This window comes from Macrotis lagotis, chromosome 2 (genome assembly GCF_037893015.1).
Source record: "Macrotis lagotis isolate mMagLag1 chromosome 2, bilby.v1.9.chrom.fasta, whole genome shotgun sequence".
In the NCBI taxonomy this organism is placed as follows: Eukaryota; Metazoa; Chordata; class Mammalia; order Peramelemorphia; family Peramelidae; genus Macrotis; species Macrotis lagotis.
The window spans coordinates 222574258-222599065 of NC_133659.1; the positions used below are offsets into that span (position 1 = coordinate 222574258).

At 37.3% G+C, this 24808-nt stretch overlaps 1 protein-coding gene across 7 annotated transcripts in view; it reads left to right on the plus strand.

Annotated features, from left to right (window-relative positions):
- AATK (apoptosis associated tyrosine kinase) overlaps window positions 1-24808 on the plus strand; it is a 209951-nt gene that overhangs the window by 144475 nt on the left and 40668 nt on the right. Inside the window, exon 1 of one of the 7 annotated variants that reach the window (XM_074224946.1) lies at window positions 9560-10697. The exons of the other annotated variants lie outside the window; for them this stretch is intronic. The gene's annotated coding sequence lies outside the window, so the exon portion shown is untranslated. Of the gene's footprint in view, window positions 1-9559; window positions 10698-24808 lie in introns of those variants that run through there. 7 annotated transcript variants of the gene reach the window in all.

Consider the following 24808-nt stretch of genomic DNA (forward strand, 5'->3'; position numbering starts at 1 on the left):
ATTTAGTCCTAATACAGAAAAGAAATAGTAACCTTTAGTTTGAGATGCGACAACCTTTTCCTCAGTCAGTAGGATAAGATGGTGTGACTCTTATCGACTTGGGAAATCCACCAAGTCTGAAGGGCATAGACCTCATATGGACGGCCCATATTATTTCTTAAGAAGCAAGCTATCAGGAGACTATCCTAAGGGAGGCACAGTTTAACCTATGTCCCACTCCTGGGGAAGTTTGTCTTTTCATCATACATGTGCTTCTTAAATATACCAGATTGTGAGATTTTGTATTCTTATTCATTCTAACTTTCTTTTGTTTTATTGGATTGTTTAGTCCATTCATATTTAAAGTTCTCTGATTCAATTTTGCATTTTCCCTCCATTTGTTTCTTAGTTGATAAAATAAGTCTTATTTACAGTTATTTTTTAAAAGGTATATATTAACTGTAGCAACATAGTAACAAATATTCCATTTGTCTGTGAACTCTTTCTTCTGTGTATTTTTTGAAAGTTCCATTATAAATTTATTAATAGGCATGAACATTCCAACATATAAATATTATGATATTGAATATGAAACATGATATGAAACTATGAACTTGTTAAATACTATTTGATTTTTTTAAAGTATATTTCAAATTTAATATCATGCTAATAAAACTGCCTTGCTTGTCTGTGTCCCCTTCTACTCTCTTCTACATATTTGTTTCAGGGCTGCTCTCTTCCTTTTCTTCTTTTTGAATTCCTGTCATTCTTCATCAATTCCCTTCCCCAAAGAACTCCTCCCTTATGGTCCATAAGCACTATATAGTTTAAAGCAGAAGAAGTCATCACATTAGCTCTGTTTTGAAATGGATGTCTCATTCTTCACCTTTAGGCCATCACCACTCTACCAAAAGGAAATATGCTTTATCAACCACCTGCTGGAATGAGAACTCTTTCCTACACATTGTTCACCTGGTTCTAGGCTTATTTTACCCTGAAACACTTCCTACAAATCTTCCCTGGTTTTTCTGAAGCCATATTAGTCCCTCTTTCTTATGATGCAATAATATTCCCTTATATTAGTATGCCACAATTTATTTCAGCTATTCACCTAACTGATAAGCCCCCATTTTCTTTGCTACAGTGAAGTGCTCCTCTAAATCTTTTTGGTACACATGGACAACAGGAGGAGCTAGTGAGCAAGGCAGGCTGTGTTACTGTGCATAGAGGGTGAGGAGGTGTGGCTTTCTTTTAATTCCTTCTTCCATCAGAGGAGTTTACTTTTTTTGTTCTGCTAGAAAGAGCACGTTTTATTAAATTTTTAAAATCAATGAACAGAAAATCTATTTTATTCATCCAATGAAAAAGAAAAAAAAAGAACCTTGGTAACAAACATGTATGTTCAAGCAACCATGTTCCACTCTGGCTATGTCCAAAAACTTCAGAGCATTCCAACAATCTGAGTGCAGGTATAAACTTTAATAGCTTAATAGCTTGGGCTATTGTTATTTTAAGTTATAATTGCTTAAACTCTACCTAGACTTTTAGGACACTCCATATATATTTCATTCTGTGAGTCTATCATCTCTTCATCCGTAGGTGGGTAGTTTGTTTCATTATGGATCCTCTGGAATTTTGTTTGATCATTGCATTGGTTGTTGTTTGTCTTTACAATATTGTTGTTACTGCAACAAATTGCGATGATTCTGTTCACTTCATTTAGCTTCAGTTCATATAACTCTTCCTAGTCTTCACTTTATATGACTTCTCTGAAACTTCCCTTCATTAAGGTTTTTTTTTCCCAATCCAACTAAGAATGATAGTCATTGGTTTCAAAATTAAAGCATGCTCACCCACCCTGTGCATTTTGCAGCCTGCCACAAGAGTTATATACCCTATGATTCATGCTCATGAAGCATCTGAATCCTGAATTTATATTCTAGACATATTATAACTAATCCTTTTATACTGCTTACTATGTACCAGGAACTGTGTAAGTGATTTGTAATTGTGATCTCGTTTGATCTTTACAACAACCATAGCAAGGAGGTGCTGTTATTATCCTTATTTTACAGAGAAGGAAACTAAGGCTGAGAGAGGGTTAAGTCACTTGGCCCTGGGTCAAACAATTGGGTAAGATCTGAAATCAAGTCCTGAAGATTCCATACCTAACACTACTCTTCTTCCCCTTTACCCTAACAACTCCAGCCCCTACATCATCTCCCAATAATCAAACTTTTCCTCTTTCCGGAATTAAAAAAAAACACTCTTTTTCTTTTATCTTTACTCTGTATGTAAGCCTTAATATACAAAAGGGTTAGCAAAGGTTTAAGAAGTATTTTTCCAGGTTTTGTCACTATTCTTCTTCCCCCCTCCACATGATTGTAGTCAGTTCAGAATTTCTGCAGGTCAGTGGAATTTTATAGTTGAGGTGTAATTAGGAGGCAGCACATGAGAAGGGGAAATACAGGTTTGCTAAATGGGGAAAGATCCCAGATCTGCCCCCCTTAGACTTATTTCTCACTATCTGGCTACCATGTTTCTCTTGGATAGCAACAGGTATAGTTCAGATCTTCTGAGAAGATGGTCATATTATTTGAACTCTCCCTGCATATTTCCACTGGGCTGGAACCAACAACTATATTTTACATAATTTTGACTTCAAATAGTACAAATCCAAATGCTTTATGACAACTTCAAGGGATTCATTATTCACAAAACTGGGACCTAGATGTCTTGCTATTGGACTCCAATAACTATGGAGGAGAGAGTGAGGCTGTTGACTTTGCACAGCTCTGACTCACTTAAATCCAATTCACTTGCAAGTCAAATCATCACCCTCTTGATGTCTTTGAGAATGATGGATGAACAGTTGTGACCTAGCTGTAGTTCCAAATTACTTTCCAGAGCAAGCCACTAAAAGTGCTAAGTGTGCCCATCTTTGTCATTTTTTCCCTCTTTTTTCACTTTTGTCTGTCTGATGGAAGTAGGGTAGGTCCTGTGTATTTTTCCAGGTTTTGTCACTATTCTTCTCCCCCCCTCCACATGATTGTAGTCAGTTTGTATGTTATTTTTCTGAAAGTGCTTTCATTATTCTGAATGTCTTCTGCATTATTGCATTTCTTTCTACATTTCTTTGTATCTGTCATATTTGCCAAGGACTTCTAATTTCATCAGCATGAGAACATCCTCTATTGATAAGATTTGCCACCTATCAATAACATTTTGTTATTGAGGGTTACCTAAGATTCAAAAAGTTCATCTCAAGTCAAACAGTTAATAAATGTCAGAGGCAGGATTTCAACTCTGATCTTCTTGACTATTATTCTTCCCATTTGTCTGTGTCATATCTTACGATATAATTATTTTGTACTTGTACTTGTGTGCCATAGTTTGTTTACCCATTCCCCAATTGTTGGGCAAATGGACTATTTCTAGGTTCTTGGGGGGAGAAGAATTATATTTGCTATAAATATTTTCTGACAAATGGGTCTTTTTTTCCTTCCTGTCAATCCTTAGGATATAGTCCCAGAGTTAATCTCTCTGGATTTTGTTGAGCTCATTATCCTTTTTCTTAAACCTTTGCTAACCCTTTTGATATTGCTATTTTTTGCAGGATTGCTATCATACACTTAGCCACTCATGTTCATAATCTTGTGATTTAGTTGACTTTTCCTCTCTCTCATCTCTTAAGTCTAATCAGTTGACAAATCCCATGGACTGCACATGCCCCATTACATGAATTCATCCCTTCCTCTTATTGCTATCACTCTATTACAGGCCCTCATTACAAACTGCTTGGATATTGCAGTAGTTTCCTTATTAGGGCCACTCCAATCCATATTTCATGCATCTGCCAGAATTATCTTTCTTATGCATAGGACTAATGCATAACCCTCTTCTCAGAAAACTTCATTAGAAAAATCTTCAGAACTGAAATACAATGACCAATTCTAGTTCTTGAGGACAAATGAAGAAATAGTCTTCTTCCTTTCTGGGGTGAGGAGGACTGTAGGTATAGAAATGTTGCATATATGGCCACAGTAACTTTGCTTAGCTGTTTTTCTTTGTTATTAGGCAGTACTTTGTGGAGAGGAAGGTATAGATTAGGAAGTAACTATGATGTACAATATATAGTATCATTTAAACTTAAAAAAATAATAAAATACATTAGTGACTCCCTGTTGACTGCCAAATAAATTTGAACTCTGCCCTGGAACTTTCCCACCTTTGTGTTATATGCCTCTTTAGAGGCAGTTGGGTGTGCAGTGAATAGTTGGAACCTAGAGAAAGCTTGAAAACAGGAAAAGTCAAGCTCAAAACCGGCCTCAGATACTTACTAGTTTCTAAGATCCAGGGCAAACTACTTAACTTCTGAACTTCATTTTCCCCATTTATAAAAATGAGTAGATTCCCTTCTGGCTCTAAATCTATGATTCGATGGTCCTTGCAAACATAAGGCAAACTGGCTATTCTCTGTTCCTCAGCACATTTTATACTTTCTTGTCTCCATCTTTACCATTTCCCAGACCTAACACATCTTCTTTCCCCTTCTTCTTTTCCTTGATAAGTATGGAAAACTAGGTGGTACAGTGGATAAAACAGTGGCCTTGGAGTCAGGGAAGGGAATTTGAATCAGTCTCAGACACTTGCCACTTACTAGCTGTGTAACCTTGGGCAAGTCACTTAACCCTGATTGATTTGCCTCCCAGGCGGTCTCCAATCATCCTGATTCATATCTGGCCACTGGACCCAAATGACTCTGGGAGGAGAAAGTAAGACTAGTGTCTTAGCACAGCACCTCTTCTTTCAAATCTGATTCATATGGTTGTCATGGTATCACATCCCTGATGTCATGGTCTTCTTCAGGAATGAAGGACAAACATCATCATCCCCTGATAAGTTCCTGTTTGTCAAAGCCAAATTCAAAAGCTTGTTCAACTGTAAAGCTTCCCCCCATGCCACACCTCATATAGCACTTTATTTTTTTATTTTTAAAGTGTATTATCATTTAATAATTTTACATTTTGGATCCCCTTCTAAAGTGTAAGCTTCTTGAGGGCAAAGATTTCTTCCAGAGCCTACCACATTGCTCTTGACAAACCTGATAAACGTAAATGTTTTGTTAATGAATGAGTGAGTAGATGAGTATATATTTTACACACTTCATTATTTTAAAGGATTAGAATTTTTTAATTTCTGACCTAAAAGGTGGTTTAAACCAATGAAATGGCTTTGATATTTTTTAAAGATTGATTAAGGCTCCAAATGCAGGATAAGGTTCATAGAAAACAATGACCTAGAACCTAATATTATACATCTCTGGACCCTGCTACTCTTTGCATTAAGAGAAACCATAACTACTAAGGTGAGAAGTATTGATGCCCAAGTTGGGGACTAGTTGATCAAATAATCTATCTGTAAGAATGGTGTAAACATTAGGCTGTATTTGAGAATGTTACATTCAAATATAGACACATACATATACATATACATACACACACAATAAAATGGACAGAAGTTAGGATCAGGATCAGTTAGTTAAATGATTTGAAGCTGAATTTGTTTTTTTTTTAGGTGTTTTTTTTTTTTTTTTTTGCAAAGCAGATGGGGTTAAGTGGCTTGCCCAAGGCCACACAGCTAGGGTAATTATTAAGTGTCTGAGGTCGGATTTGAACCCAGGTACTCCTGACTCCAAGGCCGGTGCTTTATCCACTACGCCACCTAGCCGCACCTGAGGCTGTATTTGAACTTAGGTCTTCCTGACTGCAGGTCCAGTGCTCTATTTCCTGTGCCCACCAACCTCTAAAACAGATCTGCAGGGGAGCCTTTTGATGAAAGTGGCATTAGTGAATGAGATCACTCATTTTATATTATCTTGTATTTATAAATTCTTTTACATAGAGATTTCATATCCATTCATCTCATTTGTTCTTCAAAGCAACCTTAAGATTTAGGTAACCCTTTAATTTAGGAAAAAAAACAGATATCTTATTGTCTTATCTTGTTACCTCTTAGACTTCTCTTCTCTTTAAGGATATGATTTCTCTCTCATCACACCCAATTTGGATCAAGGTACAACATGGAAACAAAGTAAAGACTGACAGAGTGCTTTCTGTGGGGGTGGGGTGGGGGAAGGGAAGCAAGATTGGGGGGAAATTGTAAAACTCAATATCTTTAATAAAAATAAATTTAAAAAAAGAAATAACTGTGATACAAAAAAAAAAGATTTAGGTAAGACAGCTATCATTATCCCTATTGAATAGATAAGAAAAGTGAGGCAAAATAACTCATCCAAGGTCACAAAGCCAGTAAGTGACAAAGCTTGAATTAGCACCCAGGCCTTCTGAATTCAAGTCTGCATGACGCTGTGAAGGATGCTCCATTCATGGGCCCATATTTTGACCTCTGACAATTTTCTAATTGTACCAGAGGAGATGAGAGCTCAAGGTAGTATTATGCCATTGAAAGCACTAAATTTTGGGAGTTTTTTTGGCAAGGCAATGAGGTTAAGTGGTTTGCCCAAGATCATGTGGCCAAGTAAATATTAAGTATCTGAGTTTGGATTTGAACTCATGTCCTCCTGACTCCAGGTCTGGTACTCTATCCACTGCATCACCTAACTGCTCCAAAAGAGCAGAGTTTGATCTGAATTTGAATCTGATTTTGCCTTTTACTAAAATGCCTTTGGACAAAGTACTTCACTTCTTTAATATTTAATCTCTTAGTCTATAAAACAAAGGTTTAAACTGAATGACCTCTAAGGGCCCTTCTAGTCATAATTTTATGATCCTACTTGGAAATTGAACATTAAAAGATGGGCAGATAGTATTTACATAGAATGTAAGGTTTGCTAAGCACTTTACAAGTATCTCATTTTATAGGACTTTGATAGGCAGAAATAGGGAGGGGGAAGGCCAGTTTGGCTTGAAGGGAAGATTTGTAAATGGGGTGGAAAAAGATAAGGAACCAGATAGGACCAGATCATTCCGATCCTTAAATAAATCAACCAGCATTGATCATCAGCATCAGGTTAGGCATTGGTAATTCAGACAGAAATAACATAACACCTACTCTCATGGAATCTATATTTTTATAAGGCAAGACAACCTATACTTTCATAAAACTAGACAAATATAAAACAATTAGGGGAGGGGGATTAAGAGGATGTCAACTGTTGGGGGAATTGGGAAAATATGTAGAAGGTGCTAGGTGTTTGAGATGAAGGAAAGTAGGGACTCAGAATTAGAGATGAAGGATGCATTCCAAGGAAGAAGCCTACCTATGAGGCATTTGTATTTGAGCAAGACCAATTTGGCCAGACTGTAAGAATGTGTGAAGGAGAGTAGTGCTTCTCATCTCATTTGTATGGTCATAGATTCTGGGCATCTTTCCTTCCATCCTGCTCCTGCCCCACTTCTCCTTACCTGGAACGACACTCTCCAGAGAAAACCTGTTTCCTCTCCTATTCTCCCCCTAAAAGTCAGTCCACTCAGCTTTGTAACTCTTACCCTTGGGTGAAGTTGATTGAGTGCAGATGTACCTAGCACACCCAGGTTCATACTTCATATCCCATCCAGCCTAGACATTTTACTATATTCCCTCATGCTGCATGAATACCTTCTCTCCCTGCCCTGTTCCTTTCTTCTCCCCCATCTCCCATTCCCATTGCCACCCCTATCTTGCTCCCAGTTCTACTTCCCACCTCTTGCTTCCCACCAAATCAATACTATTATTTTTCTGGGAACTGTGCTAGGCTTCTAGAAAATATTTGACAGTTTAATTACTCTGTAACTGCACTCATCCCTGTGCTTCTCTCTATAGAAACTCCCTTCCCTGGCCACCACTCCCCTTCATGTATTCTCTCCTCTTTTTAAAATATAAATTTCTTAAGGGTAGGAACCTCTTACTTATATTTTTGCATTCCTGGAACCTAGCACAATGCTTGACATATTTTAGATTGTTAATAAATACTTCATTCATTTTTTCATTCAGGCTGAAAAGGTATCTTGGAGGTAAGTTGTAAAGGGCTTTTAATGCCAAACAGAGAAGATTCTAATTGATCTTAGAGTAATAGGATGCCTTGGGAGTTTAGTAAAGAGAGAGTGACATGATCAGACTTGTGCTTGAGTACTATGTTTTAGTGACTTTGAGGAGAATGGGTTTCAAAGTATTGGCACCTGAGGCAAGAAAGCCAATTAAGAGGCTCTTATAGTATAACTCAGCTAAAATATGAAGAAGATCTGAACTAAGTGGCTATGTGAGTGGAGAGAATGGAATGGATAGTTGTGGGGATAGAACTGACAGGACTTGGCCTCTGATTGGATGTTTATGGTGAGGAAGAAAGAGGTTGTAAAACTGGATGACTAAAAAGTTGATTGTGCTGCAAACAAATGGGAGAACTCAGAAGGTCAGAGCCAGAAAATGAGTTCTGTTTTGGACTTAACTAGAGCTCAGAAGAGAATCAGGACTGGATAGATTTTTTCTGGGAGTCACCTAAACAAAAATAGTCATTAAACTGAGAACTAATAAGGAGAGACAGAGGGAGGGAGGGAGGGAGGGAGGGAGGGAGGGAGAGAGAGAGAGAGAGAGAGAGAGAGAGAGAGAGAGAGAGAGAGAGAGAGAGAGAGAGAGAAACTTGTTAGAGGAGATGGCATGGGATGGGATGAAAGGAATATGTAGCTTTAAAAACCACCTTTTTGGTACTCTAGTAATGAAATAACTTAATTATTCTCTTCATTACTAGTTTTTCTTCATAGTATATGGTATCTAATATCCACATAGTATCTAGGTAAGACTAGGGAATGAAGTTGAAGAGTTTTGAGATGTCAGGAAGAGTAGGCAAGCTCAAGATAAGGTCCCCTTCTGAGAGGGTGTGAGGAAGAAGTGTCATTGAAAGTTGGGAAGAAAGGAAGGGTTGAAATAGCTACTCTGATGAGTAGGATAAAAAGAAAACAATTAGGAAGAAATAAATTAGGAAGGAGTGGGGCCCAATTGAGTAGGATAACACAAAGTGGTATGAATCATGTCAACATGATTATGTGACTTCTTGCAGTTTTATTTATCATAACAAGAATAAGGATAGAGGAGATGTGAATAGCCAGAGGACAATGGGGCCAAGGATTCAAAAGAAGATGATTATGTCAAATGGAAATGGATAACATTAAGACCAATGTTCTTTTTTTCTTTTGTTTTGGTGGGGCAATGGGGTTAATAGACTTGCCCAAAATCACATAACTATTTTTTTTTTAAGTTTTTGTAAGGCAGTGGGGTTAAGTGGCTTGCCCAAGGCCACACAGCTAGGTAATTATTAAGTGTCTGAGGCCAGATTTGAACCCAGGTACTCCTGACTCCAGGGCCGGTGCTTTATCTACTGTGCCACCTAGCCGCCCCCACACAACTATCTTTAAGAATCAAATGTCTGGGGGTGGCTAGGTGGCGCAGTGGATAGAGCACTGGCCCTGGAGTCAGGAGTACCTGAGTTCAAATCTGTCCTCAGACACTTAATAATTACCTAGCTGTGTGGCCTTGGGCAAGCCACTTAACCCCACTGCCTTGAAAAATCTAAAAAGCAAAACAAAACAAAAAAAGAATCAAATGTCTGAGGTTGCATTTCAACTTGGGTCCCCCGACTCCAGGGTTGGTGCTCTATCCACTGTGCTGAATAACTGCCTAGCTGCCCCTAGGTCAGTGTTCTGAAGGAAATGGAAGGTAAAAGCCACAGCTGGGGTGATAGCATGGTAGACCACTAAGGGTTGGAGGAACTAGACTGGAGGTCATGGTAGAAAGGATGAAAAATGGAATTTGTGGGAATGAGACATAGGGAAGAAGAATGATGGAGGTTATGGTTAAATAAGAGAATTTCAGAATTCTTGATCTTGGAAATAGAGAACATGTTGGTAATGAGGAAATCAGGTTTATAACCATCCCTAATAATGGCTTAGGTATCAGGAAGGAGTAGATGAAATAGATTAAAGGGGCTGAAAGGAGTTGAGTAGATTCAAAAGTTAGGGTATTTGAAGAAATATCCACATGGATATTGAAATTTCCATTAGGTCAGAAGTTGAGGTAGAAAGGAAAATGTGAGCAAGGCACTGAATTCCTTAAAAAGGAATACTCTTGAGAATCTATATTTAATTGTAATCAATTCATAATTTCTTTTAGGATAATATATTCCATTACATTCACATACCATAATTTTCTAAACCATTCTCCAGTGAAAAGTTACCCCCTTTATTTCTAATTTATTGTAAAAAAATGCATTGCTATAAAATTTTATTTATATGGGTCCTTTCCTCTTTGATCTCTGGGGAATAAGTTTAGCATTTACCTCTAGATGCAGCTATGGTTCCAAACTACTTTTCAGAATTATTGAAACAATGTCCACCCCAGCCATCAGGTCACCAGTGTGTCTGGCCCCCCCATTGCCCCTCCCACAATTGTCATTTTCTTTTTTTTCTCATTTTGTCAATCTGAAAATTGTCTTTTATTTGTCCTTTATTATCTATCTAAGGAGACCATGTCATCAGAGAGGTGATGTTATGACATGCATGTGACTTGGATCTGAGTGAGGGAGATGCTGTGCTAAGTCACTAGTCTCACTTTCTCCTCCAGTGCCATCTATCTGGTCTAGAGACCAGGTATGAATTAGGATGATTGGAGATAGCCCTGGATATGAAGCAGTCAGGATTAAGTGACTTGCCCAGGTTACACAGCTAGTAAGTATGAAATGTCTCAGGCCAGATTTGAATTTAGGTCCTTCTGACTTCAGGACCAATGGTCTACCCACTACACCACCTAGCTGCCCCTTTTGGAGAACTTTAGACTTACTTTAACTTAAATATTTAGAATATTTAAATATGTTAGTTAATAGATTGCATTTCTTCTTTTTGAGAATTGCCTATTTGTATCCTCTGAACCTTTATTTGTTGGAGAATAGTACTTGCCCTCACATATGTAAACCCATTCTGTATGTATCTTGGACACCTTTTTTCAGAAAAGTATGCTGTAAAGCTTTTTCTCCAGGTTATTTTCCTGCTGCTTTTAACTGTGTTACCTTTTTCATGCAAGACCTTTTAAATTTTATGTAATCAATAATTTCTATTTTATCTAATATTAATCTCTCTGGTCAAGAACTCTTCCCCTTTTCATAACTTTATGATATGACCTCTTATATCTAAGACCGGAATCCATTTGGAATTTACTCTGGGCTATATGAATGTTGGATTAACCCTAATTTCTGCCAACTTGCTCACCAGTTTTTGTAGCTGTTTTTTTTTTAATTTTTGTTTTCTAATCAAATAGAAAATCCTTATCCCAGTTAGCACCTTGTGTTTAATGAACACTCTGTGTCAATGTCCATTTACTTCAGGATATTGTGTATTTAATCTCTTCCATGATAATGTTTCTATTTTTTAAACAGTAGTTTTAATGTTTTATAGATTATATTTTATAATTTATATATTTGTAATTATGATATGTAATGTATAGTTTTAATGATTATATTTTAGTTTGAGAATTTGTATCACTAAATTCCCTTCTTTCCCATTCTTTTCCATTATTTCCCTTGAGATTCTTGATTTTTTCTTTCATACAAATAGATCTCATTTTTTCTCTTAATTACAAAGTTTTTGTTAGTTTGATTAGAATGACATTGTATCAGTAACCTAATATAAATATTTTCATTTCCATTTTATTAGAATAGTCAAACCATTAGCATTTAATAGTATTGCAATTATTTAACTGTTTTTATTTCTATAAATAATGTTTTGTGATTATATTCTTAGCTAGATAGAGCAGTGAATAGCGCTTTGGAGTTCAAACCTAGTTTTAGACACTAGTGGTGTGATTCTGGACAAGTCACTTAACTTTTGTCCATCTGTTTTTTCATCTGTTAAGTGAGAATAAATATAGCATGTACTTCCTAGGATTGTTGTAAGAGTAGTTAACATTTGCAAAGCAGCACTTTGAAAATTTAAAAATACTATATAAATGTGACTAATATAGTAGTAGTAGTAATAATAATAATAATAATAATAATAATAATAATAATAATAATAATGAATAGTAGTAGTAGTAGTAGTATTTCCCATGTATATCATAGTAATTGGACTCAGAAATATATTTATTTATATATATATATAGTTATTTAGACTGGAATTTCTTTCTCTTTTTCTTTTGAGTTTTGTTGGTCACAGAGTACAGAAAGGCTGGTGATACCTTGCTACTTACTGGAGTTCATTTTTTTTTGCAAGACAATGGGGTTAAGTGATTTTGCCACACAACAAAGGTCACACAACTAGGTAATTATTAAGTATCTGAGGCTGGATTTGAACTCAGGTCTTCTTGATTCTAGGGCCAATGCTGTATCTACTGTACCATCTAGCTGCCCCTTACTGGAGTTCTTAATAGTTTTATTTAATTTTTAGTTTGAATCTCTAGGGCTCTTTAAGTAAACCATCATGTCATGAGCAAAAAAAGTGATTTTTTCCCTCATTTCCTATATTAGTAAAATGCTCTGCAGATCTTAAAATTCTGCATAAATATCATTTTGATCATAAGGTCCAAAAACGTATGCATCTTGGCACATTTAAGTTCATCATCTCCTTGGCAAGAGGGGAGTGATGAGTACACTTTGCAATCCTCTGGACTTTTGGTTTGTCATTTCAGAATTCTAAAATCTTTAAAAATTATTTTCATCCATAATGTTATTGTGTAAATTGTTTGTGCTCATTTTTTCCTGTATTGTAGAGATCTTCGTAGCATCTTCTGAAACTGTCCACTTCATCATTTTTTATGGCAGAATAATATTCAATTGTATTCATAAACTACAATTTGTTTAACCATTCCTCAATGAGCAGATATCCTCCTTAGGTTCCAATTTTTGATCACCACCCCAAAAAACTGCCATAAATATTTTGGAACATAGAGGTTATTTTCCTCTTCCTTTTCTTTAGCAGCAGCATAGTCCTAGTAATGGTATAGCTGGGTTAAATTATATAAAAATTTTAGCAAACCTTTTGGGCATGATTCCAAATAACTTCTGATCACACCTATACTCAACAGTAGAGCTTGTTTGCCCAGAGCCTTTCCATTTGGCATTTTCTTCATGTCATCTTCGCTAGTCTTATGAGTGTGATATGGACACTTAAACTTGTTTTATTTTGAATTTCTTTATTTTTTAGTGATTTAAAGTATACTTTCATGTTTCTTGATAGCTTGGATTTTTCCTTTGAAAACTGCTTGTTCATATCCTTTGACAATATATCTACTGGAGAATGCCTCTTCTTAAAATTTAAATTATTTCTTATATATCTTTTATATTAAAGCCTTTATCAGAGGAAATTCCAGCAAAGATTTTTTTCTCCTGCTACCTGTTTCCCTTCTGATTTTTGCTACATTAGATTTCAAATTTGATATTATTTAAGTTCATCTATTTTTCCTTGTATGAGACATGTTTATTAATGAACAGTTCAGAGATTGGAAAATGTTTTCTTTCTTGTTCCTTCAATTTATAATGTGACCTTTTATATGTAGGTCATATAAACATTTAGTGCTTATCTTGGTATATGAAATGAGTTGATGGTCTGTAATTAATTTCTACTGTCCTGCCACCTAGTATTCTCAGTGATTTGACTGAATAAAATAATGAGTCCTTTCCCCACTAATTTAAGTCTCTAGGTTTATTGAACACTATACCGCTATGTTTGTTTCCATCGTTAGGGGCACCCAATCTGTTCCTCTGATTAACTGCTATTTTTTTTAAAAAACCCACTATGATATTGTTTTTATTGATCATTGTAGTATATTTGGGGTCTGATAACTGATAAACACCTTTCCTCACACACTTTTTTATTACTCTTAAGATTATTGAACTTTTCTTCTTTTTGGATTGTTATTTTTTTCTAATTCTATAAAATATTCTTTTGATATTTTATTACTACAATACTATAGTTAATTATTTAGGTTATATTGTCACTTCACTTTTATTATATTGGCTTGACTTACCCAGGAGGAGTTAATATTTCTTGTTATTTCTTGTTATCTATTTCTTTTAAAGGGTTTAGGGAGGAGGTAGGGTTAATGGATAGATTCATATAGTTCCTGAGTAAATTTTGGTAGCTCCATTCTTCCATATGTATTTTCAGACCTGGTGATTATTTATGTGACTTTCTTATATATTCTACAACTTCCCTAAATTATTACTTCAGTTAATTTTAGTTAACTTTCTAGGGCCAATAGGTCTACGTCAATAGAATCAAATAAAAATAGAGAGTCATAAAAATGATCCTTGGGGATCTTATTAACTTAGAAAACTACATGTTAGCATTATCTACATTTTATTGTATTTTTATTAATTTTATTAAATATTTCCCAATTACATTTTTATTTGGTTCTGCCACCCTGGTGGGTGTTACAGTTGATGTTCTATGTACAGGGTCATATCATCTACAAGAGATGCTACTTTTATTTCTTCTTGACCTTTGCCTATTCTTCCCACCCAATTTTCTTTTGCTTGCTGTATCCTGGTTTGGTGGAAATATTTCAGGACATGTGTCACACAGTAGGAGCAGGTAGGTGGGGTATGAGTGTGTTATTTTTGGCGTGACACAGTGGCAGGGGAACTGGAATATTGCAGATAAGTGCCAAAACCTTTTAGCCCTTGTCTAGTTCAGGCTCTACAACAAAGCTAACAGATGGTCTTTTGACTCCAGATCTGTCGGTATCAGGGTGACAATGCCACACAGAGCAGAATTTTCACTGAAGCAGTTGTGTTACAGTGGCTAGAAGGCTGAATTTGTTGTTAGGAAAACCTAAGGTCAAAATCCCCCCATGACATTTATTAGGTCTGTAGCCATGAACAAGTTACCTGAGTTTCTCTATGCCTCAGGTAACCCTTTCAGATGGAAACATATGGATGAGTTGCCATCTTGCTTGTAGGAAAGGGGTTCCTACAATGACAGAAGCAGAGGTCATTGACATATTACAGATTATTAGACCCTAGTTTACTTCCTTCACTCCACTCCCATCCCTGCTGTGGGGATGGGTGAGGAGTAGGACCCTTTTTTGGTTGTCTATCTGAAGGACACTCCTTGTCTCCCTACTCCTCAGAGCCTCTGCACTATTGGGTCTATTTTCTCACATTTGATAAATATGTCTATCAAGTAGATGTAAGGAGTCAAGAAGACTATCTTTTTTTAATTCAAATCAGACACTTATTAGCTGTGTGACCTTGAGCAAGTCACTTAACCCTGTTTGCCTCAGTTCCTCAAAATGAGTTAGAGAAGGAAATGCAAACTGTTCCAACATCTTTGCCAAGAAAGCCCCCAAAAGGGGTCATTAAAGACTCAGATACAACTGAAAATGACTAAATAGACTTTTTTGGGGAGGCAGCTATGTGGAGGAGTTTATATTTTATCCTAGAGACAGTGGATTTTATTGAGCAGGGGTGTGACATGGTCAGATTTCTGCTTAAGGAAAATCACTTGGCAACTGTGTGTGGAATGGGCTGAGGGGAATGGGCTGGGACTTGAGGCAGGGAAATTACTTGCTGTTGCTGTAGAGTCATTTCAGGCATATTCTACTCTTCATTACCCCTTTTGGGTTTTTTTGGCAAAGATGCTGAGTGGTTTGACATGCCCTTCTCTAGCTCATTTTTTATGGAGGCAAACAGGGTTAAGTGACTTGCCCAGAGTCACATTACTAAGAAGTGTCTGAGGCTGGATTTGAACTCATGAAGTTGAGTCTTCCTAATTCTATCCGCTGTGCCACTTGTAATACTCTAAATAAGAGGTGATAAGATTCTGACCTAATAAGAGTCAAGAAAAGGGATCAGATTAAAAAAATGATGTAGTGGCAGAAGCAATAAGATTTGGCATCTGGCTGGATATGTTGGATAAAGGAGAGTTGAGGAGTACAGGATATTTCCAAGGTTGTGAACATAAAAGGATGGAAAATGTTGGTGGGTTCAATAGAAATAGAAAAGTTTGGAAGAGGTAGAGTGGGTTTGGGGCAGGGGGGAAGACAATGAATTCTGTTTTGGATAAATTGAGTTTGGATTGTCTCTAGGACATCTAATTTGAATGTCCAGGGAAGCTATGACACAATGAGTGGAGAACCCAATCCTGGACTCAGTAGGACCTGAATTCAAATTTGACCTCAGACACTTACTAGCGGTGTGATCCTGGACAAGACACTTGAATCTGATTGTCTCACATCCAGGGTCTGCTCCAGTTGTCCTGATTCATCATAGACCCAGATGGTTCTAGAGGAGAAAGTGAGACTGGTGCCTTAGCTCAGCACTCTCTCACTCAAATCTAATTCATGTGTATATCATGATCTGCAAGATCAAAGGCCAAACAAAACATTAATTAATTTGAATGTCCAGTAGGCAATAGGAGATGTGGGACTGAAGCTCAGGGAAGAGACTACTAGGGCTGAATATAAGAGATCTATAATAAAAATAATAATCCATAGAAGCTGATGAAATTCTCCAGGAAAGAGAATGTAGTGAGAAAAGGGAAGAGGGCCTCAGATAGAACTTTGGGGAAAGCTCCAAATTGGAGAGCATGATACAGATACGGGTTAGGTTAGATGTTCGGAAGTTAGATGGGTTAGGAAGAAAAACCAGGAAGGAAAAGTGATACAAAAATCTAGAGAAAAGAGAGAGTCTAGGACTTGAGAGGGTTGTCAGCAATGCAAAAGAGAGATCAAGAAGGCTTAAGACTGAGAAAAGATCATCATATTTGGTAATTAAGAGATCTTTGATATCTAACATAACTCCACAGGACTCATGATGAAAAAATGCTATTCACCCACAGAGAAAGAAATAATGGAATATAAATGCAGATCAAGACATACTTTTTAAAAAAATCTTATTTTTCTTGGGTTTTTGTCTATATGTTCTTTCACAACATGGCTAATATGGAATATGTTTTGCATGATTGCCTGTGTATTACCTATATCAAGTAGGGGGAAGAGGGAAAGATTATGAAACTTAAAAATTTTTAAAGCAAGTGTTAAAAATCTTTATTAATTGAGGAAAAAAAAATATTTGAAAGGAAAAAGAGATCATTGGTAAGTTTGGAGAGAGGAATTTCAATTATGATGATATCATAATGCCAGATTGCAAATGATTGAGGAGTAAAAGAGACAAAGAAAGACTAGCAGTTTTCTAAGTTTTCTTGGATGAGAAAGGGAAGAGAAATATAGGCTGATAGTGCTGGAAGATAGGACCTAGGACAAGTTTTTTTAAAGGGTACCAAAGACATAAACTTGTTTGCAGGCAGTAGGGAAGGAACCAATAGATAGGAAGAGGTAGAAGATTAGAAAGGATAGGAATGGTTAAAGCTGCATTCTGTCACAGAAGAGAGGAGGGTCACTTTTGTTAACTTATGGAGACATTGGCTTTGGCAAGAAGATTCCCTCACTGTTAAAGAGGAGAGTGGGAAATGATGTCAAGAAGTTTTGAGATGACGAGAAGGTAAAAAAGGGAAGCTCAAATCAATTGCCTTCCATTCCCCTTTAGAAGAGATACTAGGTAGATATCAGCTATTTATTTCCTATAAGATAAATGCTTTTTAAAAAAAAAAAAGATAAGTGCTTATAACACAAAAGGTACATAGGTAAACATTAACAAATATTTAAAACCCATCAACTATTGTACTCTCCTGGAAATAAAAGACAGCTTTGTAGATCTACTCAATATATATTGCTCATTGATCTGGGATCTTTATTTTCCAAGCAGTTCACTAGTCTGTTAGCAGGGGTCAGGCCACATGCTTAGTCCATCCTCCTTCTTTCCCCAGTTAAATATTTACTGTCTCTATCCAATTCATTGGATTGCTTTTGGTACTCTTGTCCATATTCCCAATTCTTGAACATTCTTTATGGACCTGAGGAGGATCAAATTACCCAGACACACCAATTACACCAGAAATAAACAACTATGGGCTGTTGATATCATTGTCTTGTGTGAAAGTGTCGTATAGTAGGTACATGCTTAGAATTGGCTGATGAGACATCCAAGAAAACCAGAAATAGAAAGGAAGAGTCTAGAGTTCATCTCCTGACTCAAGACTAGAGTTGTTGTAGTACAGTGGAAAGAATCCTCAGTTGTGAGCCAGAAGACCAGGATTCTTGTTTCAGCTTTGCCACCATCTCTGCTGTTTTCTTCTCTGCAAACCTTATTTTCATCTTGTGTAAAATGGGGTGATTGGACTGGTTGATCCCCAAGATTCCTTTCAACTTGACATTTTCCAGAGATAAATCTAGATGTCCTATTTCAGTTCTGATGATACTTTTAAAAACTTATTACAGGGGGCGGCTAGGTGGCGTTGGGGGCAGCTAGCTGGCATAGTGGATAAAGCACCAGCCTTGGAGTCAGGAGTACCTGGGTTCAAATCCGGTCTCAGACACTTAATAATTACCTAGCTGTGTGGCCTTGGGCAAGCCACTTAACCCCATTTGCCTTGCAAAAAAAACCTAAAAAAAAAAACTTATTACAGACCAGATAGGTGGCTCAGTGCATAGAGCACCAGCCGTAGAGTCAAGATGACCTGAGTTCAAATCCAGCCTCAGACACTTAATAATTGCCCAGCTGTATGACTTTGAGCAAGTCACTTAAAAAAACCCACTGTTGCCCTAAATAAATAAAATTAAAAATAAAAAAAAACTTATTAGAATAGAATTCTAGGATTGAAGCTAAATAGTGCAGGTCTCTGTTTAAAATGAGTATGCTCTATTTTTTTCTGAGAAGAAATTGAGACTTTTGGGGCATTTATTTTTTCCTGAGTGCTAGAAACTAGGAGTCAGCTGGATTCCTGGCTGGCGTCTAGCTTTTAACTCCCAGACTTGATGTAGAATTTTAATGTGAGTCAAGATGGTTTTCACCATCTTACTTCTTTCTTCTCCCTACCAACTCACAGGTCCCAAATCTGTCCACCCCCCCCACAGTCTTAATATAGAAAAATTTAAATATATTTATATATATATTATATATATATATATATATATATATATATTTATGGAAAAAATCTCAGCTTTATTGAAGTGCTTTGAAATCTGGGATATCTGTCTCATGAACCCCCCCAGAAAACCTTAGGGCTTGTAAGTATGCTTGCCAATGCCAAAGAGAGTACCATAGCTCCTTGGCTAGGGTTTGCTCCATGCATTCAAATAGACCTTTCCAAAGGGAAGGACAGCATGTGCCCTAATTATGTCTGGCTTTTGAGCCAAATTCCAACTCCAGAAACTGCATTCTGCCCACTTAAATTCCACAGGCAGTCCCTCCTGGCTGTATTCTTGTATTTTTTTCTCCCCCATTTGCTTAAATTGTTCTGTTGTATTTGGTAACTAGAATTCATGCTCCATTCCTCCTTTACCAATCTCCCTCAGACACTGAGTTGATGGAAGACTCCCTCTACTGAGTGGACAGATAAGGTAATGCTCATTTCTTAACATGTATGACTCAGAGAGACCCTATGGGATTAGAATTCAGCACCTACCTCTCAAAGACAAAAATTGAGAGGACAGGCAAGAAACAGAATTTCCATCATAAGCAAATTAGAGTAGCAAGGAAGAAAATAACTTTTTGTAACATATGGATGAGAAAAGAGGTCAGAATAGATTATAGAAGATAAATGGACCATTTTAACTGCCTAAAATTTTTTAAAGTTTTTATCTGAGCAGAACCAATGCATTTGAAATTAAAAGGGAAAAAGCTACCTGCAGAAAGCTTCTCTAGTAAAGGTCTCATCTGACATAGATAAAGAACTGCTTTAGATTTATAAGAGCAAGAGCCATTCCCCAGTAGTTAAATGAACTGGTCAAAGGACAGGAGCAGGCAGTTTTCAAAAGAAAGCAAAGTTATTAGCAAGCTTATGTAATCTATCACTAGTAATTAAAGAAATGCAAATTAAAACAGCTCTGAGGTGTTCTGCCTTGCACTCATTAGAATGGAATAGTTGTTTAAAAAAAGGAAAATGGCACTTTTTAGAGGGGCTGTGAGAAAACAGACATGCTAATGCACAAATAGAGCTATGAATTGATCTGGGCATCTGGAATGCAATTAGGAACCTTGTCACCCCCCCCCCATCTTTAAACTCTCCATATTCTTTTCCTCTTTACCTGTAAGATAAAGAAGTAGAATGAATAAATTAAAAAAGACTCTATTAAAGCACTTACTTGTCCAAAACATTGTGCTGCTGCTGAGTATACAAGGAAAACTGAGGCAGTCTCTGCTGTCACCAGGAATTCTCATTATAATACAGGAAACACCACATGGAGAGCTTTTTTTAGCTACATGTTGGATAGAAAGACTCCCCTTAGGGTGCAGAAGTAAACTAAATGTAATGCCATCTTTTTTATTGTCATTTCTGCTGACAAAATTATATAAATTTCTGATGGTGAAAGACCACAATGACTAGAAGTTTCTTTTCTCTGTCTTGAGTAGCAGTGGCTACAGAATACCAGTGATGAAGCATGGTACCCTCCTCCTGACAGAGGGAGTATGGACTCAGACTACAATGCAAGATATATATATATATATATATATATGTATGTATGTATGTATGTATTTTGCAAGGCAAACGGGGTTAAGTGGCTTGCCCAAGGCCACACAGCTAGGTAATTAGTAAGTGTCTGAAGCTGGATTACAACTCAGGTACTCCTGACTCCAGGGCGGGTGCTTTATCCACTGTGCCACCTAGGCACCCCAAGACATATTTTCAAGCCAGTCAATAAAGGGATTCGTTTTGCTTGATGATGCCTAGTTTGTTAGAGGTCTTGTTTTTCTTTCTTTTTTTTCTTCAGAAAGGTTTGGATAGGGATAGCATTTGGAACTATCAGTAGTGTTGTGGAAGGAAGGGAGGGAGGGAGGGAGGAAGGAAGGAAGGAAGGAAGGAAGGAAGGAAGGAAGACAGGGAGATGGAATCTCTGGGTAGCCAACTTTTTCAAGAAAATGATGACATCCCAAAGGAAACTCAGATGGGCAATGAAGAAGAGTTGAGAAATTCTTGTTTTTTTGAGTCAAGTAACCATCTGTAAAGGAGAGATGGAGATGCATTACATTGATGATGGCAGGGAAGTAAATGGCCACTTTTGCTACTTTACAGTATGGGTGGTTGGTAGCTTTCAGGGAAAGGTATGTAGGGGTGTGTGTGTGTGTGTGTGTGTGTGTGTGTGTGTGTGTGTGTGTTGTGTGTGTGTGTGTGTGTCTACCTATAGTGTATTAGAAATTTTCCCAGAGGGAATAATTAGAAAAGCATGATGAAATAATTTAAAATGTGAAATATATCACTTTCTTTTAAGAAATAAGCCACAGGGATGGTTAGGTGGCATAGAGCACTGGCTCTGTAGTCAGGAGTACCTGAATTCAAATCCGGCCTCAGACATTGAATAATTACCTGGCTGTGTGGCCTTGGCCAAGCCACTTAACCCTGTTTACCTTGCAAAAACCTAAAAAAAAATAAGCCACAGTTTTTCATCAGGGTGATGTTAACTTATGAAACTGATGGGCCTGTGCATCAGTTACTTCAGGTCTCACTAACTATTGCTCTAATAGCTGCCCAGATTTTACCTGTCTAGCAATTATACAAGAGGTTTGGAGCTTTTCCACATTTAATTTAATTTGGACTCTCATGTTTATATTTGGGAGTTTTGTTAGTCACTACCCTGTCTCTGAGTCTGTCTTCCATAGTTTTGTTCTCAGGATGGCTTGAGGGCCTCTCTTGAGGCAGTCTGGCAAAAATATAGGATAGGTTGTTGTATCAGATATGCAAATACCTGGGTCTGTGTTGGAAGGGGAAATTAGCCTTCCAGCTAAAAGCTGTTCTAGATCAAGCAAAGCTCCCCCTAGTCTGTTAACTTAATAATAGGCCAGGCAGGAATGGATGGATGTTAGAGGGTGGGGAAGGGGAAGGGATGTTGTCCCAAAGACAGGAATTCTAGGCTTCCCCGGAAAACAGCTCCAATTACCTTTCTGTGTAGCAGCAGTGTTGCCCAGTGACCAGTGCTGGTACTGCAAGCTTCCTGATCCACACTGAGCTCAGCATATCCCAGCCCTCTACTCTCTATCTCTTCTCTCTATTCTAGAGCTAGGTAGGTTCCAGCTGTTTGCTTGTCTTCTTGCTGCCCATCAGGAGGTCTCTGATCAAATCCCACTCTCATCAAATAGTATCTTATTCTGAGGTACCAGAAATGTGTCTCCCTAGGGGAGAAATATCACTCATAGGGGTGAACACCATTTCTAGGGGTTCCCCTCCTACATATACTATGGTATGATTGAAAGAGCAACAGATTGGGAAGCCAGTTGCCTAGGTTTAATTCCAGTTTTGCCACTAATTCCTTAATTGACTTAGGCAATTAATTTCTCTTTTTTTGAAAGTCTCATTTTATCCATCTGCAACATGAAGGGAGTTAGGTGTTCTTGGGCTGCATTCAGAACAAGTAGGTGATTTTCCTAATGATCTTTCCCCTGGGGAGAACACTCAGAAGAGGAGAGCCTAAATTTTGAAGTCTTTGAGGCCTGGCCATAAATAGATCTTTTGAAGGAACTGAGGAAGAAGCAAAAGATCAGGATGGGGGTGGAGGAGGGAAGGGAGGATGGCATGTGAACCACCTTCAAGTACCTCAAGGGCTATTACAAAAGCAAATGCGATTGGACTTGTTCTTTCTGGCTCCAGAGGGCAGAACTAGGAGTAACGGGTAGAGAAATTATAAAGTGATTAACTTTGGCTTAATGGAAAGAAAAATTTCCCAACATTTAGAACTGTGGGAAAGTGGAACAGGTCGTCTTGGGAGGTAGAAACATCCTCCTAACTGGAGAAGGTCTTCAAGCAAAACCTGGAGGATCACTCGTCAGCTCTGTTATTTGGGGGATCCCATCCCTGAAATTCATTGATTTCTGTGAAAAAGTAAGGTCCCTCCTAGTTCTACCATTCTAGGACTATGTTTCTGTTATGACTATCAGATATAAATACTACCTTGAGGGGTTTGGGGGATTCTGCAGCTTCCTTTGAAGATAAGGCTAGGAAGGAATGGAACAGCCTTGAACCATGAGAACCCTTGGAACAAGGTGGGCTGGCTTGCTCCTTGGGTGACACAGTGTGTCACTCTGTCCCTCCCAATTCTCTTCTTGTTGGTTTTTTCCATTACCAAGACCTCAGGAGACTGGTTCAAAGAAGGATAATCTGGGATAAGACCCTGGGACCTTGGTACTTGACCTGCCATGGGCTCTACCTACTTAATGTGTAGGCTGTACTGAAGGATGAAATTTTCCCCAAAGAGGAATGATAGATTATTTTGTTGGGTAAATCTATACTCTTACTGGATAGAGGTAGAAAGCTATAATGACTTTAACTCCTAGACTCTTTGTTCATTTCTTTTATTTCTGTTGCCATTGTCTTCCCAAGTGGCCAAAGGTACCATTATCTTTTCTATGACCCATGTTCAAAACTTTATTTTGATCTTTTCTTCTCTCTTATCCCAAAATCCAGTCACTAATCCTGTTAATTCTGTATCCATAATATGGGTGAAAGTCAAATCTTTAACTTCCTTTCCATTTAAAAAAACTGTGGCTACCCTAATTCAGGCTTCCTTGATGTCCTATCTGGTCTCTCACCACCCCTTCCATTTTCTCCCCTATTCAGTTGACCATTCCTGTTTAATCTTCCAGATGCTCAAATTTGACCCTTGCCACTCCACTGCTCAAAAACTTTCAGAGAACACTTGGTGCCTTTTGGATTAAAATACTAACACTTCACTCAGTCCACTATTTAAATGCCTTCGTAATCTGCCTCCAGCCTTATTTCCCATGATTCTGCTTCACAAACTCCACATTGCAACCAAATTTGCCTATTGATCTTGCCCTGAACTCTTCTGCTTCAGAGGATACATTGAATGTCTTCCCTTCAAACATATTTTCTTCCCCTCTCCTCAAATTAAAATCCTTTTTATCCTTCCAAGACATAGTCCTTGTACCTTCTTCTTAATAAAGTTTTTCCTGACCTCACCCCATGTCCATCCCACTTTAACACTGAACCTGGAGTTAGGAAAACCTGAGTTTAAATCTGGTCTCACATATTAACTATATGAACATAGCAAGTCACTTAACCTCTGTCTGCCTTAATTTCTTCATGTAGAATATGGGTAAAAATAGCCTCTAACTCGTGGGTTGTTGTGAGGATCAAATGTTGTGTTGAGATACCATTTGTAAAACACTTTGCAAAACCTTAAAAAGCTATACAAATGCTGAGCATTATTGTTGTTATATCTGTTCCTCAAATTTTGTTATTCTCAGTGTTTAGATCTCTTCTTTGATCTTATTATCCTCTTACAGAGTCTGAAAATTAACTGGGACTAAGTAAACTAAGTTTATTGATGCATACAAGAAAAGTTAAAACTTTCTATATTTTTAAAAATGCTTTTTAATATGCAATATATCCTCCTTTTCTCACAGTCACCTATTTTACATGATTTAGTATCAATTCACAAGATTTTGACCTATATTTAATTATTCATCTTGAAACCACAATTACGACATTGAAGACTAAATACACAGTATGCTAGCAGTTTATTTTTTCAAATCCAGTTGTAGCCCATAAATGTTTGTTTCCCCTCAAGTTGGATTTAAATAAAATGAGTTTCCAAGTTCTTTTAGCATGGCTATCTCTGTCTTTTGGATAAACTTCTTAACTTTTTGTTGAAATGTGGCATTTTGCAAACTTGTACCATATAGTATTCCATCTCCAATTGGTTATCTCTGTGTATCAGAGTTTGTCATTGCCTCAATAGAGAAGTGACTTCCAGGTCCATTGGAAGTTAAAAAATT